Genomic DNA, 18,760 nt, shown 5'->3' with positions numbered 1-18,760 from the left:
AGGAATCAGTGAACTAAGATGGACTGGAATGGGTGAATTTAACTCAGATGACCATTACATCTACTACTGTGGGCAGGAATCCCTTAGAAGAAATGGAGTAGCCATCATGGTCAACAAAAGAGTCCGAAATGCAGTACTTGGATGCAATCTCAAAAACGACAGAATGATCTCTGTTCGTTTCCAAGGCAAACCATTCAATATCACAGTAATCCAAGTCTATGCCCCGACCAGTAACGCTGAAGAAGCTGAAATCGAACGGTTCTATGAAGACCTACAAGACCTTCTAGAACTAACACCCAAAAGAGATGTCCTTTTCATTATAGGGGACTGGAATGCAAAAGTAGGAAGTCAAGAAATACCTCGAGCAACAGGCAAATTTGGCCTTGGAATATGGAATGAAGCAGGGCAGAGGCTAATGCAGTTCTCCCAAGAGAATGCACTGGTCATAGCAAACACCCTCTTCCAACAACACAAGAGAAGACTCTATACATGGACATCACCAGATGGTCAACACCGAAATCAGACCATTATATTCTTTGCAGCCAAAGATGGAGAAGCTCCATACATTCAGCAAAAACAAGACCGGGAGCTGACTGTGGCTCAGATTGTGAACTTCTTATTGCCAAATTCAGACTGAAATTGAAGAAAGTGGAGGAAATCAGTAGACCATTCAGGTATGACCTAAATCAAATCCCTTATGACTATACAGTGGAAGTGACAAATAAAAAGATTTAAGGGCCTATATCTGATAGACAGAGTGCCTGATGAACAATGGACAGAGGTTCGTGACATTGTACAGGAGACAGGGATCAAGACCATCCCTAAGAAAAAGAAATGTGTCTGTATAAATAGACTGCTAAAAAAAAATCCAAACTGATCATCTCTTGCTTAACTGACAGAATTATTATATTTACATTTAATTGTGACTGATATATTTGGACTTTTAATCTACCCTGCTTTTCCTTTATGTCATGTTTCTCTATTCATGCCTCTGGGGAGTTTATTTAAATTCCATCTCCTCCCCTTCTAGGGCTGGAAATCACATATTCTATTCCAGTCATTTAGCATCCACTCTTGGGGGACATATATATGTGCGAACGTGTGCGTGTGTATGTGTATAAACAAGGTCTCAAGTTAAACAATATTTTAAACATCTTGTGTCCTGAAAAAATACAAGGATTTTAGAAAACTTTCATTTCAAATCAACTTCTTCTTGATCCACAATATGTTGTCTAGTGTTAGTTGACTTCTCTTAAACTTCGCAAATTAAACATTATTTCATACAGATAATGTTTAGATGTACTCTCATGCTCACCAACCTATTTGCTCAACACTCACTTTCTCTCTCAGCCACTCCTCCTGGGGTTATCTTCCTATGTCCTTCAGTACACAACCACTGGCAGTGGTACAGCAGTGTTAGTACTTAGTTGTGTCTGACTCTCTGCAACCCCATGGACTGTAGTCCACCAGACTCCTTTGTCCATGGAGTTCAGGCAAGAATACTGGAGTGGGCCCCCATTCCCTTCTCCAGGGGATCTTTCCAAGCCAGGGATCAAACCAGGGTCTCCTGCGTTGCAGGCAGATTCTCTACTGTCTGAGACACCAGGGAAGACGGTTAGAAGGTCATAAGGCAAAGATCTGTTGGTTTCCAGCTTCCATCTTTTTGGAGATGTGTTCATTTTACCCTTGTTCTTAAGAAATTACTTTGCTAGGTGTACAATTATAGATTGAAAGCTGTTTTTTCTCTGCACTTTGAATACTTGATCTCAATGTCTTCAGCCTTCCATTGTGGCTACCAGACTGATTGTCCTTCCTTTAAAAGCTACCTGTCTGTTCTCTGTGGCTCTTTTTAAGGGTTTTCTCTTTATCTTTGAATGTATTCTTCAGTTTAACTACAGAGTGTGTAGGTATAAATTTCTTTTTATTTAATATTCTTCATATACATTCTACTTTCTGTACATTCATGTCTTTCATTAATTCTTAAAATTTCTCAGCCATTATTCCTTTATGGCTTGCTCTCAGTTCTCTCCTGAGACTTCAATCACACGTATGTTAGATTCATTATTGTATCATTCCAATCAATTTGTCTCTTGCACTACATTTTGGATAAGTAATTTAGGTCTATCCCTCAGTTCATTAATCCACCAAGATTTTAATTTCAACAGTTATATTTTTCATCTCTAACATTTCACTTTGGTTCTTCTATATATCTACATAATCATGTTTGACGGTCTTTCATTTCTTGCTACATTTGCAACTCCATCTTTTATTAAATATTTTATATATGACTATTTTATATCAGTCCAATAGTTTAACTTTTTAGGGGCTTATTCCTATTAAATCTCACTCAAAGTGACTTATCCTTGCATTTAGTAATTCTTTGCTGAATTTTATTTGTGGGAATTCAAAGAGCCTAACCAGAAAAAAGCTTCCTCTCAAAGTATCTTTCCAATTGCTCCGGCAGAAAGGGGGTAGAGCTGACCTTGGTCCAATTTCGCATCTTTCTCCGAGGGTTATTGCACTTTGCTGTGGGTCAAAGGTTTAGTTTCCCATTACTGCTAGTGTGGCCATTTGCCTTTAGAGAGAGAGCAGCCTTGCCTTTTTTGTTTGTCCACAGCTCACTGATCCTGCTTCATCTGCCTCTTCCCTTTTGTGAAAATAGGCCCTCAGAGAGTGCCTTACTTTTTTAGCATACTCAGTAATATATTAGAAATTATGCTTATAACCTTCCATACGGAAGAATTCCAAATAATTTGCAAAGATACTGCCCCTTCAAAGAGACAAGACATGAACTCTGCACTCCTTAAGTGTGCGCTGTGGGCAGTGACTTCTTTCCAAAAAGTATTGTTTGATTGGGGGGGGGGGGGGCGCGCACAGGCTGATGAAGAAACCTAACTAATACTGCCTCAGCCAGGTGATCAAGGGTCGCACCACTGGTGGTAAGTCATGCTGACAGGATGCTCCTGATATGATGCGATGCAAATGGCACTTTTCCTGTTTTCTTTCCAAAAACCTATAACTCTAGCTAATCATGAAAAAAAAAATATATATATATACACACATATATACACACACACACACACATATATATATATATCAGACAAATTCATATACTTATTTGCTTGTTTTTGCCATGCCGAGTGTCTTGTGGGATCTTAGTTCCCTGATCAGAGACGGAACCCAAATCCCCTGCAGTGGAATTGTGGATTCCTAACCACTGGACCAGATGGGAATTCCCAGAAAAATCCATACTAAGGGACAGTCTATAAATACCTGATTAATAATCCTCAAAACTTGTTAAAAGTCTAAAGGAGCCTAAAGTGACATGATGACTAAATATAAGATGAAATTTTGGATGGGATCCTGGACAGAAAAAGACATTAGGCAAAAACTCAGGAAACCACAAAGTATGGACTCTAGTTAGCAATTACATATCAATAATTCGTTCATTAGCTGTAACAAATGTATCATATACCAATGTAAGCTGTTAACAACACGGGAAACTGGGTGTCGGGTATATCAGAACCCTCTATTCTAACTCTGCAATTTTCCTGTAAACCTAAAGCTATTCTAGAATAAAGTATTTTTTTTAAGTTATATTACAATTTCTGCAGGATTTAGCTATGTTTTTAGTGCAAAAAATATAGTCTCCCTGCAAAATATCTAGTCTGTCTTATCATCTGAGACAGAAATTGTCCTGTTCACCCTTCTGCCCAGAACAATCTTGCTCTTTCCCAGAACCATGTTCTGGGAAACTCCACTGGCACACTTTCTCTTCCCTTAATTTCTGAGAAATTACTTTGCTGATCCTCTTCTCTACCTAGGATATCTTTTCTTCTGAAACACTCGTGTTTCCAAGGTTCTTTCATTGGCCCTATTCTCTTCTCACTTAAGATATCATGCCCCTAAGTGCTCATTCATTAACTGCTATAGATAAGCTTGCAATTCCCCAGTCTACATCTCTGTTCCAAAGCTCCCTCTCAAATACAATAAACACAACAGAGTAGTTATGAATTTATTTTTTAAGTCAGAACTAGTTTTAAAGGCCAGCCCCTATTTCCAACTGCATGACTCAAGACTGCTCTTCTCATCTATACAATGAGATAATAATAGTATCTACCTTTTCAAAGATTTTTCTCAAACTTATGTAATATACATGAAATTCCTAGAATTGGATCAAGTATATAACTGAAAATAAATATCAGCCAATATTAGGATTATAAGCACTAGGAAAACGGTTATCTATTAAACAAGTTGTCTCAGATGCCCTCCAAACACTCCAAATCCTTGTGTTCAAGTCCATTTTCATCACCTATCCTCCCAAATTTCCTGTCACCCAAGACAGAATCCACAGAATCCATTTTCTAAGCTTTCTTCTAACTTCATTCCCAACATCCAAGTGGTCAGCAACTTCCATCAAATTCTACTTTCTAAATACCTCTTAGATCTTATCTGTCCTCTCCACTACCACTATATTCTATTTTTTTATTATTTTAATTGGAGGCTAATTATAATATTGTGATGGTTTCTGCCATTCACTGAGATGAATCAGCCACGGGTGTACATGTGTCCCTCATCCTGAACCCCCCTCCCACCTCCCTCCCATCCCATCCCTCTGGCTTGTCCCAGCGCACCGGCTTTGAGTGCCCTGTTTCATGCTTCGAACATGGACTGGTCATCTGTTTCACATATGGTAATATACATGATTCAACGCTGTTCTCTCAAATCATCCCACCCTTGTCTTCTCCCACAGAATCCAGAAGTCTGTTCTTTACATCTGTGTCTCTCTTGCTGTCTCACATATAGGGTCATTCTTTCCATCTTTCTAAATTCCATATATATGCGTTAGTATACTGTATTGGTGTTTTTCCTTCTGACTTACTTATAATAAGCTCCAGTTTCATCCATCTCATTAGAACTGATTCAAACCCATTCTTTTTAAAAGCTGAGTAATATTCCATTGTGTATAAGTACCACAGCTTTCTTATCCATTCATCTGCTGATGGACATTTAGGTTGCTTCCATGTCCTGGCTATTGTAAACAGTGCTGCGATGAACATTGGGGTACACGTGTCTCTTTCAATTCTGGTTTCCTTGGTGTGTATGCCCAGCAGTGGGAATCCTGGGTCATAAGGCAGGATTTTCAGTTTTCTGTTTTCAGTTTTTTAAGGACTCTCCACACTGTTCTTCACAGTGGCTGTACTAGTTTGCATTCCCACCAACAGTGTAAGAGGGTTCCCTTTTCTCCACACCCTCTCCAGCATTTATTATTTGTAGACTTTTTGATAGCAGTCATTCTGCCCGGCGCTACCACTATATTCTTTCAGATCTTTGTAATTTGGTTATATTATTCTAGTGGCTTCTGACATTTTCCCCAAATATGTTGCTATTTATTTTTAGAAACTGTAATATCAGCTTCAGGTACTGCTATTTTAAAAACCAAAATACATATTTTTGGGGGCTATTTATTTTTAGAAACTGTAATATCAGCTTCAGGTATTGCTATTTTAAAAACCAAAATACATATTTTGGGGGGCATAATACAAAAGCAGTTCATTCATTCTCTTGGTTGTCTTTATCTCTTTCCTACCTACTCACCCATTCCCATTCTTTCCCTTTCACCCAAACTCCTTACCCTAATTACCACATAGCTCAGGAAACTCCCCAGACTCACCCACCTCTACCCATGTCATGGGCCACTTATAGGGTGAGTCTGAACCTGAGGGAAAGAACGTTCCATAATGAAGAATCTCGCCTAGGGAAAAGAAAGGATTTAAACTCCATTTAGGAAATGTTTTCCAAGTTGGCCAAGAAAAAGTCAAAACTTTGGCAATTTTATATTACTGAACACAGACAGGTGGTTTTGAAAGCACTGGTCAGGGGAGTTAAATATGGCAAGAAGATACTAAAGTTCAATCCAATCAGCTACATCACCACATAGCAATTACAAGAGTGCCTCAGACAAAAAGATCAAAGTCAAAGAAAGCAGCAAAGTCCAGGACCAGCCGATGATTTATATTACAATGGGTTTTAAAATATAATTTTTAAAATACAAAATACATTAAAAATCTGAGCTCATTGACTTCAATTTTTAAATTTTAAAAGTTTTGAATAAATCCTAAAAATATACTATTAATAATACCAGTATTACAAAAAAATAATTTGCCCAGTATTACAATCACTATCTATTGCAGCTTTTGTGCCTTGACACAGTTACTTTGTTTTCAACATACGTTCCCCCTCCTCCCCCAACTGTGTCTTAAGAATCACGGCTTTTGTTGCTTCTCTTTGTCTTTCCCACCCTCACTTGTCTACATGTACTTCTGGTTGTTCACTCCCTGCTTCTGATTCTCGTATACTTTTGTTTGTATTTGGAATGTCTTCTCTCACCTACTTCATTATTTTTGTACAAGTATTTCCTTCATGAAGTCTTTCTTACTACACACAAATATAAATTTCTCTCTGTTCTTTAACTGGGGGTTTCCTAGAAAAACTTTCATAACAAAGCTTCCCAAAGTGTGTTCCATGTTCACATGAGACGGCGAGAAAATAAAGGAATGCCACGGTTAAGTAAGTTTAGAAAATACTGAACAGCCTATCCCCTGCCTCTCCTGGGAATTTATGAAGCATTTTATTCAAGTCCAGCAGCATCAAACAGGTTTATCTTTAATTTCATAGTACCTAAGCTTTGAGAGGGCAAAGACTAATAGAGTTTTGCCAAGAAAATGCACTGGTCATAACAAACACCCTCTTCCAACAACACAAGAGAAGACTCTATACACGGACATCACCAGATGGTCAACACGGAAATCAGATTGATCATATTCTTTGCAGCCAAAGATGGAGAAGCTCTATACGGTCAGCAAAAACAAGATCAGGAGCTGACTGTGGCTCAGATCATCAACTCCTTATTGCCAAATTCAGACTGAAATTGAAGAAAGTAGGGAAAACTACCAGATCCTTCAGGTATGACCTAAATCAAATCCCTTATGATTATACAGTGGAAGTGAGAAATAGATTTAAGGGCCTAGATCTGATAGATAAGAGTGCCTGATGAACTATGGAATGAGGTTCGTGACATTGTACAGGAGACAGGGATCAAGACCATCCCCATGGAAAAGAAATGCAAAAAAGCAAAATGGCTGTCTGAGGAGGCCTTACAAATAGCTGTGAAAAGAAGAGAAGCGAAAAGCAAAGGAGAAAAGGAAAGATATAAGCCATTTGAATGCAGAGTTCCAAAGAATAGCAAGAAGAGACAAGAAAGCCTTCTTCAGCGATCAATGCAAAGAAATAGAGGAAAACAACAGAATGGGAAAGACTAGAGATCTCAAGAAAATTAGAGATACCAAGGGAACATTTCATGCAAAGATGGGCTCGATAAAGGACAGAAATGGTATGGACCTAACAGAAACAGAAGATATTAAGAAGAGATGGCAAGAATACACAGAAGAACTGTACAAAAAAGATCTTCATGACCCAGATAATCACGATGGTGTGATCACTGACCTAGAGCCAGACATCCTGCAATGTGAAGTCAAGTGGGCCTTAGAAAGCATCACTACGAACAAAGCTAGTGGAGGTGATGGAATTCCAGTTGAGCTATTCCAAATTCTGAAAGATGATGCTGTGAAAGTACTGCATTCAATATGCCAGCAAATTTGGAAAAGTCAGCAGTGGCCACAGCACTGGAAAAGGTCAGTTTTCATTCCAATCCCAAAGAAAGGCAATGCCAAAGAATGCTCAAACTACCACACAATTGCACTCATCTCACACGCTAGTAAAGTAACGCTCAAAATTCTCCAAGCCAGGCTTCAGCAATACGTGAACCGTGAACTTCCTGATGTTCAAGCTGGTTTTAGAAAAGGCAGAGGAACCAGAGATCAAATTGCCAACATCTGCTGGATCATTGATAAAGCAAGAGAGTTCCAGAAAAACATCTATTTCTGCTTTATTGACTATGCCAAAGCCTTTGACTGTGTGGATCACAATAAACTGTGGAAAATTCTGAAAGAGATGGGAATACCAGACCACCTGATCTGCCTCTTGAGAAATTTGTATGCAGGTCAGGAAGCAACAGTTAGAACTGGACATGGAACAACAGACTGGTTCCAAATAGGAAAAGGAGTACGTCAAGGCTGTATATTGTCACCCTGCTTATTTAACTTGTATGCAGAGTACATCATGAGAAATGCTGGACTGGAAGAAGCACAAGCTGGAATCAAGATTGCCGGGAGAAATATCAATAACCTCAGATATGCAGATGACACCACTCTTACGGCAGAAAGTGAAGAGGAACTCAAAAGCCTCTTGATGAAGTGAAAGTGGAGAGTGAAAAAGTTGGCTTAAAGCTCAACATTCAGAAAATGAAGATCATGGCATCCGGTCCCATCATTTCATGGGAAATAGATGGGGAAACAGTGGAAACAGTGTCAGACTTTATTTTTGGGGCTCCAAAAATCACTGCAGATGGTGACTGCAGCCATGAAATTAAAAGATGCTTACTCCTTGGAAGGAAAGTTATGAATGACCAACCTAGATAGCATATTCAAAAGCAGACACACTACTTTGTCAACAAAGGTTCGTCTAGTCAAGGCTATGGTTTTTCCTGTGGTCATGTATGGATGTGAGAGTTGGACTGTGAAGAAGGCTGAGCGCCGAAGAATTGATGCTTTTGAACTGTGGTGTTGGAGAAGACTCTTGAGAGTCCCTTGGACTGCAAGGAGATCCAACCAGTCCATTCTGAAGGAGATCAGCCCTGGGATGTCTTTGGAAGGAATGATGCTAAAGCTGAAACTCCAGTACTTTGGCCACCTCATGCGAAGAGTTGACTCATTGGAAAAGACTCTGATGCTGGGAGGGATTGGGGGCAGGAGGAGAAGGGGACGACAGTGGATGAGATGGCTGGATGGCATCACTGACTCGATGGACGTTGAGTCTGAGTGAACTCCGGGAGTTGGTGATGCACAGGGAGGCCTGGCGTGCTGCGATTCATGGGGTCGCAAAGAGTCGGACACGATTGAGCGACGGAACTGAACTGAAGGTTTGACAGTGACACCCTAAACATCACCATTTTCTGGGGAAATGCTGCTGCACAAAGTCAAATTCATACAGTATTTGATGTTCATTGCTACGTTTTATTTTCTCGGTATCTTATCCACACTTCTCAGTTTACACATATGTACATAGCAATCTTATACAATTGTACATGACAATCTGAGGGTAAGTAAGAGAACAGTAATGAATTCTCATCCTAGTTTACACTAAACATAGTATATATGTGTAAGGATGCCCTGAAAGCAGATTTCAAAAGCTCTTCACTTTTTTATTATCAAGTTTTTAAAGACTTTAAAAACGTGTCACTGACCTTCCAAAATGTGTTATGAAATGAAATTTTCTTTTACAAAATCTTTAATTTAAAAATGCACATAAAAAAAAAAAGAAAAATGCACATGAAAATGATTAACATTTGGTCTTTATTATTCCAACTTCAATTTTTAGAAACCCTTTGTTTTTAACGGGTCATTTTAAAAAATCCAGCAACACTAAAGATACTGCTGTCTCTATGAAATTCCCTATGGAGGTGCATTTTCATATTAGCACAATAGCTATAAAAACATATGAAAGATTCTTAAATTCTATGAACTTCTAGAACTGCAAGATGCTATTATATGAATAGGCACTTCAAATACTCAAAATAGGTAAACAGTTCCCAAATTAGTGCATTTTCCAGGTATTCTCTAATATTAACAAAGGAAAGACCAAAAATTCCATGTTCATTTCTTTGGACTATTAACCTTAAAATTTCACCTAGCGTATGCAGGATTAACTGGAAGAATTTACAGCTTAAGCAGACAGGCCTGCATGAAATATGGTGTAATAAAAATAAATACCATAAACAGACTCAGTCTCAGAGAATGAACTTATGGTTGCCAGGAGGGAAGAATGGGGGAAACGGATGGGGAATTTGGGATCAACATGTACACACTGCTATATTTAAAATGAATAACCCAGACGAACCTAGAGCCTATTATACAGAGTGAAGTAAGTCAGAAAGAGAAAAACAAATATCGTATATTAACACGTAGATATGAAATCTAGAATAGAGTGGCACTGAAATATATATATTACCATATGTAAAACAGACAGCTAGTGGGAAATTGCTGTATACCACCGGGACCTCAGCCTGGTGCTGTGATGACCTAGAGGGGTGGAGGAAGGAGACTCAAGAGGGAAGGAATATATGTATACTTATAGCTGACTCACATTGTTGTATGGCACAAGCCAACAGAACACGGTAAAGCAATTATCTTTCGATTAAAAATAAAGAAAATATATATAAAACCAAAAACTTAAAAACTGGGAAAAAATGGATAACCAACAAAGCTACTACATAGCACACGGAACTTTGCTCAATGTTATGTGGCAGCCTGGATAAGAGGGGAATTTGGGGGAGAATGGGTACATGTATATGTACGACTAAGTCCCTTTGCTGTCCACCTGAAACTATCACAAAACTGTTAATCAGCTATACTCCAATATAAAATAAAGGTGTTTTTTTTTTTTTAATACATAACATAACTGCATTTAAAACAATTGTGGGCACTTCCCTGGTGGTCTAGTGGTTAAGACTCTGCCCTCTCAGAAAAGGGAGCATGAATTCAATCCCTGATCAGCGAACTAAGATTCTGCAAGAATACTAGAGTGGGTTGCCAAGCCCTCCTCCAGGGGATCTTCCCAACCTGGAAACTGAACCAGTCTCTTTTGTCTCCTGCAGTGGCAGCCACGTGGGGCTTCCAAGAGAAGACATCTCAGGAAATAAACAAATAAGGCAGAATCTTACAATTAGAAAAGGTATACAAAGAAAATAAAACACAGTGATGCATTAAAGAGAATGACAGGCAGGTGCAAAAGGGATAGTAGGCACTAGCTCTTTGGCTAGGACGATAGGGAACAACCTCGAAGGAGATGACATTTGAGTTAAGACTTGAAAGACACGGACTTCAAGGCAAATTTTTCATATAAAGTTGTAATTTATAAAATGGTAGCGATAATATAAATGGTAGTGTATTTTACAACTTTATTCGGCAAGATAAAAGTCAGCAAACTTAAGATCTCACAAATTAAAAAATAATAATGCTTATAAAATAACATCTGGAAACCTCTGGGCAACAGAAGGCATTAAGATGAGAGACAATGGATGCTGACCTTGTAGAAACTGATAAAGGTCATTTTACAATATAAATCAGTGAACTCTCAAAACTTTTGGTTTCAGGATCCCTTTATACCCCTAAAAACTACTGATCATCTTTTGTTTCTGTGGGTTGTGTGTGCTCAGTCGTGTTAGAGTCTTTGCAGCCCCATGGATTGTAATTGGTAGGCTTCTCTGCCCGTGGAATTTTCCAGGCAAGAATCCTGGAATGGGCTGCCATTTCCTACTCCAGGGGATCTTCCCAGACTAGAGATCAAACCCACGTCTCTTGTGTCTCCTGCATTGGCAAGTGGATTCTTGACCCCTAGCACCACCTGGGAAGCTTATGTGGGTTAGATGTATCTATTTACTGTATAATTAATTAAAACTAAGAAATTTAAAATATCTATCAACTCATTAAAAACAATAATAAACCATTCAGCTAATAAATTATATATACTTTATTAAAAGCAACTATATTTCCAAGACAAAAAGTTTAGTGAGGACCGCAGCACTGTTTTATATTCTTGAAAATCTAATGTTTGGCTTAATAGAAGACAGGTAGGCTCTCACATCTGCTTCTATATCCAATTTATTGCTGTACACAAGTTAATGGATTGTTTTCACCTCTGCAGCTTAGCAAAATCATCACAGTAGACAGGCACAGGTCCCCCTCCCTGGGGGTGACGCCCAAGCCCTTTCTCTGCCTTGCTTCTATCTTAGCAGACCATTTCTCTATGTACTCTCCCACTTGTTACGCTATGTCTGTAATAATAAATTTTATGCCTGCAAAAAAAAAAAAAAAATCAACAGGCACAGAAATCACAGAAACAGAGAATAGAATGGTGGTTGCCAGGAGCCAGAGAGTAGGGCAATGGGTAGATGATGGCTAAAAGGTACAAACTTACAATTATATAAGTTCTGGCACCTACTGTAAAGCGGGGTGACTGCAGTTAACAATGTGGCCTTATATACTCACAAGTTGCTAAGAGACAACATCCTAAATGTTCTCCTAAAAAAAGGAGGGTAATGATGTGAGGTGATGAAGGTGTTCAACAACCTAACTGTGGTATTCATTCTGCAATATACATACATGTATCAAATCATCACAACTTATCCAATGTTATGTCAATAATATATCAAAAAGCTGGGAAAAAGACAGGCACAAGGGCTACTGTCTTATATTCTATATACTACACTATACAATACTACAAAATACCAGTAAACTTTGAAAGAAGTGGGAAGCGGTCTAACACAAAGGTAGAGTGTAGGCTCTGGAGTCAAACTATTTACATCTGAATTCTGGCTCTACTGTTCACTAGCTGTGAATCTTAAACAATTCATTTTACCTCACTGAGTCTTCAAGTGCTTCAATTATATCATCTATAATATTTTATTATTTTGCCCCTCACCAGCATAGCTAATTTTACATATATATCACTAGTAGACTTACTAAGCAATACATTACGTAATACTTACTTCATGAATTGTTATGAGATCACATGCTAAGAACTCAGTTAACATTGGCTATTTATTACTAAATCTATGAGTGACAATGTTTGTGAAGGTAACTGTACTAATGATGAGAAATTTAATAAAGAACACTGTTAAATAATAACAAAGTACTTGTAAGTAACTCAGGCTTTGAATCCACTGTACATCTTTTCTTTCTCCCACTTGCTGTTACCTTCTGCCTTCAGAAAACAAACTAGCTTATGCTTAGCCACCCTGAAAACAAGCAGCTTCCCTTTCCTATGCTAGAAAAATGTTCTGACAATTGCCTCAAAATAATCAACTGACATCTCTAAGCCTCATTTTACAAAAATTTTAAGTGAGGATAACTCCTATCTCACAGAGCTGATGTTAGGATTACAGGTAACATATATACATATGACATCCAGAAAGGGTGCTCAGTGAATGATACCTTCACTCCAACCAAAACATGATACCTCTTCTAAACTGGAAAAGCATATACAAACTCATATTACCATACTTCCCAGAACCAGCTATTTTTGTTCAATTCTTATCTTAGTTACAAAACATTAAGTTCCTTGTAATTCCATCTCTTTCCGCAACCTAACAAAGTTTTATATAGAGTAAACATATAGTATTTCCAAATTCACTTTCTGAATTCTGTATCCTTAGACATAGGAATACACACAATAAAAGAGGTTTTAATAACTCAAGTAATACTGACTGCCTCTTGGACAGAGATCATAATTTTAAAATAATGATCCTGCCACTTTAAAACTATCACGATGATAAAGGGAACACAAAAACAGAACAGGACCCATTTGGGTCTTTTTTTTTTTTAATTAAAAATGAAGTTATAAAACCTAACATTAAAAAAAATTTTCCCTTCTAACAGTGAAATTTTCACTAACGGAAATACTCAATCTGCTCTCTCTCTCTCTCTCTCTCTGCCCCTCAGTGAGTACCAAAGAACAATAAACTGAAAGTCAGTGAAACTAATCACTAGTGAGTGAAGGAAGAGAGATAAGGGAAAGATAAAGGCTGCAACCAAAATATAAAACCAGCATTCTAAACATTTTCTTTCAACAAACAGCCTCTAATCCAGTGTTTTTATAGAACAAGAAAAACAAAGAGGTATTTTTTAAAACTATCTTTATCTTAGTCTGAAAGATACTTTCATGTTCTAAAGCACAAATGGAACTGTTGCCTTTTTCCAAACAGTAACTGGGTCCTACTACTTTCTCCACAAGATGTGCCTTTCTCCACTGTTCTATAATTAAAATCTGTGGGTGCAGGGGAATCAAAAGCACTACGAAGTACAAACTCCTTTCTGTTTCCTTGACAAACCGAGGAGCAGCTTAGTCAAGGTGGTTTGTGCAACAGTGTTAAGTTTTGGGGTAATTTTTTTTTACTAGGGTCTCTTGAAATCCTTCTACACATTAAAAAAAACCTCATGTTAAACAAACAAAAAAATTCCACAACTCTTATGTATTCTCAGTTCTCAGATAGCTGAAAATTTAAAGCAACGAACTCAAAATATACCCTAAGGATTTCTTAAAGTACTGCTAGAAAACACTAAACATGGGGAAAGTGGGGCGGAAAAGAGAGAGGAAAGATGGTAACTGCATGACAAAAGCTTAGGAGAAAAAGAAGTTTGGATGCAACTATTATTAGTTTATGAAAGGCAGGAAGCCAAATCACTAAAATAAAATCAGTAAGTCTTCACTCTCTAAAACATTACACACATACATACAGTCAACCCCTTCTCTACCAACAAAACTGTAATTTGGGGGGTGGCCTGTTTAAGGAAATGTTAGTAATTTTCCAGCGGAAATGAAAATTTCCAATGGAATTTCAAGGTATTTCCACACCACAAAATCATTTGAATTATTTCAATAGTGTTTCACACTCTGAGTTATGGAAATGTTTATCTGCTACATAATTTAACATTTTAGCTTACTATAGGATGCATAACAAAATTATGTTTTACATACTGTTTTAAATCTACCTAGGGTCATGTATATAATACTACCCTTCAGCATGAGAGACAAAGCAGGTAAATGAAGACTGCAACAACTACTTGTAAAGTCTCTCAATACACACAAAAAGGCTCATTTAGTACACACCATTATAATAATCAGGTGTATAACTAAGGTACTTCATGTTTTGAAATGCTGAAAACATGGAAATGATCTACATCTCTATGAAAGGAGGGCAGGAGAAGGAAGAAAAGGTGACCAAGGTATCCAAAGGGCAGGGAGAAGACTGATTATGCAATAACTTTACAATTGGGAATTACAACAGACCTAACGCCTAACTGATTCACAAGTGCCGTTAAACCCAAGCCAAGAGTAGAAACATGAAAGAGATCAAAATAGATTTATAACTTCTTCGGGGAGCTGAAAGTTAGTTTACCCTGAACTTCAAAAAGAACCAAAGCCAATAACACAGAACACCAACTAAGTAGAAAGAGATATCTAAAACACTGGAATGCCCTAGAGCCTTTTCTCTGGACTTCTTCTCTATCTGTACTTACCACCCTAACTTACTACAGTGGCTTCTCTATCTACACTTAACTTCTAGTACATCTCTTCCAGGCTGTCTCTAAAGACAATTTATAGACTCGACAGACACCCTGTGGTGACTGTCACACAACTGTGTGAATACATTGAAATTAGTGAATGAATTGTACACTTTAAATAAGTGAAGTTTGTCAATAAATGTTAACTCTTTCTAGTCACTCAAGGAAAAAAACAACACTCATTCTTGATTATTATCCTCTGTTGCTGCTGCTGCTGCTAAGTCACATCAGTCGTGTCCGACTCTGTGCGACCCCATAGACGGCAGCCCACCAGGCTCCTCCATCCCCGGGATTCTCCAGGCAAGAACACTGGAGTGGGTTGCCATTTCCTTCTCCAATGCATGAAAGTGAAAAGCGAAAGTGAAGTCGCTCAGTCGTGTCTGACTCTTAGTGACCCCATGGACTTCAGCCTACCAGGCTCCTCCTGTTACCACACATTTAATTCATTTAGAACCTCGATTGGATCTATTCTCAAAAACAAATCTAGAATTAAACTACTTTTTATTTCTTTCACAATCTGGTCCAAAACCCACCAATATTTTATCCCAGGACTACTACCACAGCCACCTACTGGCATTCCTGTTTCTGCAGCAATTAGAATGATCTTTTAAAAACAGAAATCAGTTCACATCACTCCTTGGCTCTAAGTTCCCCATCTCATTAAAAATAAAAGTCTAAGGATGCCTATAAAATTGTGATCTGTCCCTCCTGCCATATTACCCACCAAAATCTGAGTTCATCTGCTAATCCTCTCTCTCTCTACTCCTTTCCAGTCACAAAAGTTTTCCTGCTGTTCCTTAAACTCACCAGGCACACACTAACCTCAAGACCTTTGTGTTTTTGTTCTCCCCTCACACTCGTATCGATATTGTTTATAGTGTCTCATCTCCCTGCTCAACTGTCACATTCTCAGTGAGGCCTTCCCTTACACCCAATTTAAATTCCTATAGAATGTTCAAACTACCGCACAATTGCACTCATCTCACACACTAGTAAAGTAATGCTCAAAATTCTCCAAGCCAGCTTCAATAGTATGTGAGCCGTGAACTTACAAATGCTCAAGCTGGATTTAGAAAAGGCAGAGGAACCAGAGATCAAATTGCCAACATCCGTTGGATCATCAAAAAAGCAAGAGAGTTCCAGAAAACCACTTACTTCTGCTTTATTGACTATGCCAAAGCCTTTGACTGTGTGGATCACAACAAACTGTGGAAAATTCTGAAAGAGACTGGAATACCAGACCACCTTACCTGCCTTCTGAGAAATCTGCATACAGGTCAAGAAGCAACAGTTAGAACTGGACATGGAACAACAGACTGGTTCCAAATAGAGAAAGGAGTACATCAAGGTTGTATATCGTCACCCTGATTATTTAACTTATATGCAGAGTACATCATGCAAAATGCTGGGCTGGAAGAAGCACAAGCTGGAATCAAGATTGTCAGGAGAAATATCAATAAGCTCAGATATGCAGATGACATCACCCTTATGGCAGAAAGCAAAGAAGAACTAAAGAGCCTCTTGATGAAAGTGAAAGAGGACAGTGACAAAGCTGGCTTAAAATTCAACATTCAGAAAACTGAGACTATGGCATCCAGTCCCACCACTTCATGGCAAATAGATGGGGAAACAATGGAAACAGTGACAGACTTTTTTTTTTTTGGGGGGGGGGGCGGTGCTCCAAAATCACTGCAGATACTGACTGCAGCCATGAAATTAAAAGACGCTTGCTCCTTGGAAGAAAAGCTATGATCAATCTAGACAGCATATTAAAAAGCAGAGACATTACTTTGCCAACAAAGGTCCATCTGCTGCTGCTGAGTTACTTCAGTCGTGTCCGACTCTGTGAGACCCCATAGACAGCAGCCCACCAGGATGCCCCGTCCCTGGGATTCTCCAGGTAAGAACACTGGAGTGGGTTGCCATTTCCTTCTCCAGTGCATGAAAGTGAAAAGTGAAAGTGAAGCTGCCCAGTCAAGGTCCATCTAGTCAAAGCTATATTTTTTCCAGTAGTCATGTATGGATATAACAGTTGGACTACAAAGAAAGCTGTGCACAGAAGAATTGATGCTTTTGAACTGTGGTGTTGGAGAAGACTCTTCAGTCCATGAGGTCGCAAAGAATCGGACACAACTGAGTGACTAAATGGAACTGAACACTCTGTATCCCCTTTCCCTGCTTTATATTTCTCTACAGCACTCCTAGTATTTTTCACCTTCCAATGTACTTAACATTGTTTGTCTGCTGCTTGTCTCTCCTTACGAGAGTATAAGCTCCAAGAGGGCAAACATTTTCCTCCATTTTGTTCACCTGATATATCCCCAGCGCCAGGCACAGCAGGTATCCAATAAGGCATTGTTAAAAGCACTGAATGTAAGGATTTATAAGCAAAATTCATCTTGAAACTTTAAATCTGTACCAAGTCCACTTACATTTGTACACATGTGATACATGATTAAAAAATCATATGCCTAAGGCAGTACTGTTATACTGTATATGCCTGACCAACATACCTATTACAAAGGATGAATTACAAGGAAAGTAAGCAGTTAAAGGAACAGCTACATTTCAGATACCAGAGCCACAGAAAATAGTTCCAGATCCTCAGATTTATGGAATAGTAAATAAAAGACTAAAGACTTCACTCTCCACTGACCAGTGGAACTACCAGTGTGGTACCCTAAACTTTCTACCACCAAAAAATTCTATTATTTAATCTAAAACCACTTAACATTTAGAGATTTCTATCAAGTAGACAACTTTAATACCTAACATGTTCAGCTTTGTTTCCCCCTTTTTTAAAAATTATAAACGACTATCAGAACTTCAAATCTATACAAGATAATCAGTTTTCCCACAGAAAGCAAAAGTAAAAACAAACAAACCCTGCAAAGCTTCAAGATCTAGACATTTTAGTTAATCTGGCCTAACAATGAATAAATAGGCAGGTTATCAAAGGTTTTTTGCATTGTAGAAAATGTAAGAAAGACTAGTACAGTGGCTCTGAGTGTGAGTGTATGCTGTAAATCAAGAATGCCTGGGTTGAATCCTGGATCCATCACTTATTACCTCTCTAACCTTGGGCAAGCTACTCAACCTCTCAGGGCCTCTGTTTTCCCATCTGTAAAATGGGAATCATAATAATACGTACTTCAAAGAATTGTGACGACCGAATGAATTAATATATGTAAAATGCTTGGAGCAGTACCTGGCACATAATAAGCACTCGATAAAACTGAGCTAGAAAACTGCCATCTTCATGGTTCACCCAAGGATTTGAGAAACCATTGCCATACACCAAAACTAGTAATTGCACTTTGCAAATTCTCTGCAACAGATTAATCCTGTATGAAGAAAAAAGTTTTTCCCAGTCCACGTTTATATGACAGTTTCTCTTGTGGACAAAATACCGGATTGTAGAGATTTGTTTTAAATGGGAGGGGGAGAAAGTAAAGGGGATAGGAGAAAAAAGATCGGCCCTTAAAAGGATAACTACTGAAGTGGGGTGATCAGTGGGG

The 18,760-nt window shown here is 38.4% G+C and overlaps 1 protein-coding gene across 7 annotated transcripts in view; it reads right to left on the bottom strand.

The window, feature by feature from the left end:
• Nucleotides 1-18,760, bottom strand: part of RPRD2 (regulation of nuclear pre-mRNA domain containing 2) — a 99,191-nt gene that overhangs the window by 75,332 nt on the left and 5,099 nt on the right. The window lies entirely within an intron of this gene.

Source organism: Bos grunniens, chromosome 3 (genome assembly GCF_055505025.1).
Source record: "Bos grunniens cultivar Pamir isolate PY7600 chromosome 3, Bosgru_T2T1.0, whole genome shotgun sequence".
In the NCBI taxonomy this organism is placed as follows: domain Eukaryota; kingdom Metazoa; phylum Chordata; class Mammalia; order Artiodactyla; family Bovidae; genus Bos; species Bos grunniens.
The sequence above is the reverse complement of the archived record's forward strand: the minus strand, read 5'-3'. Positions and strand labels throughout refer to the sequence as shown.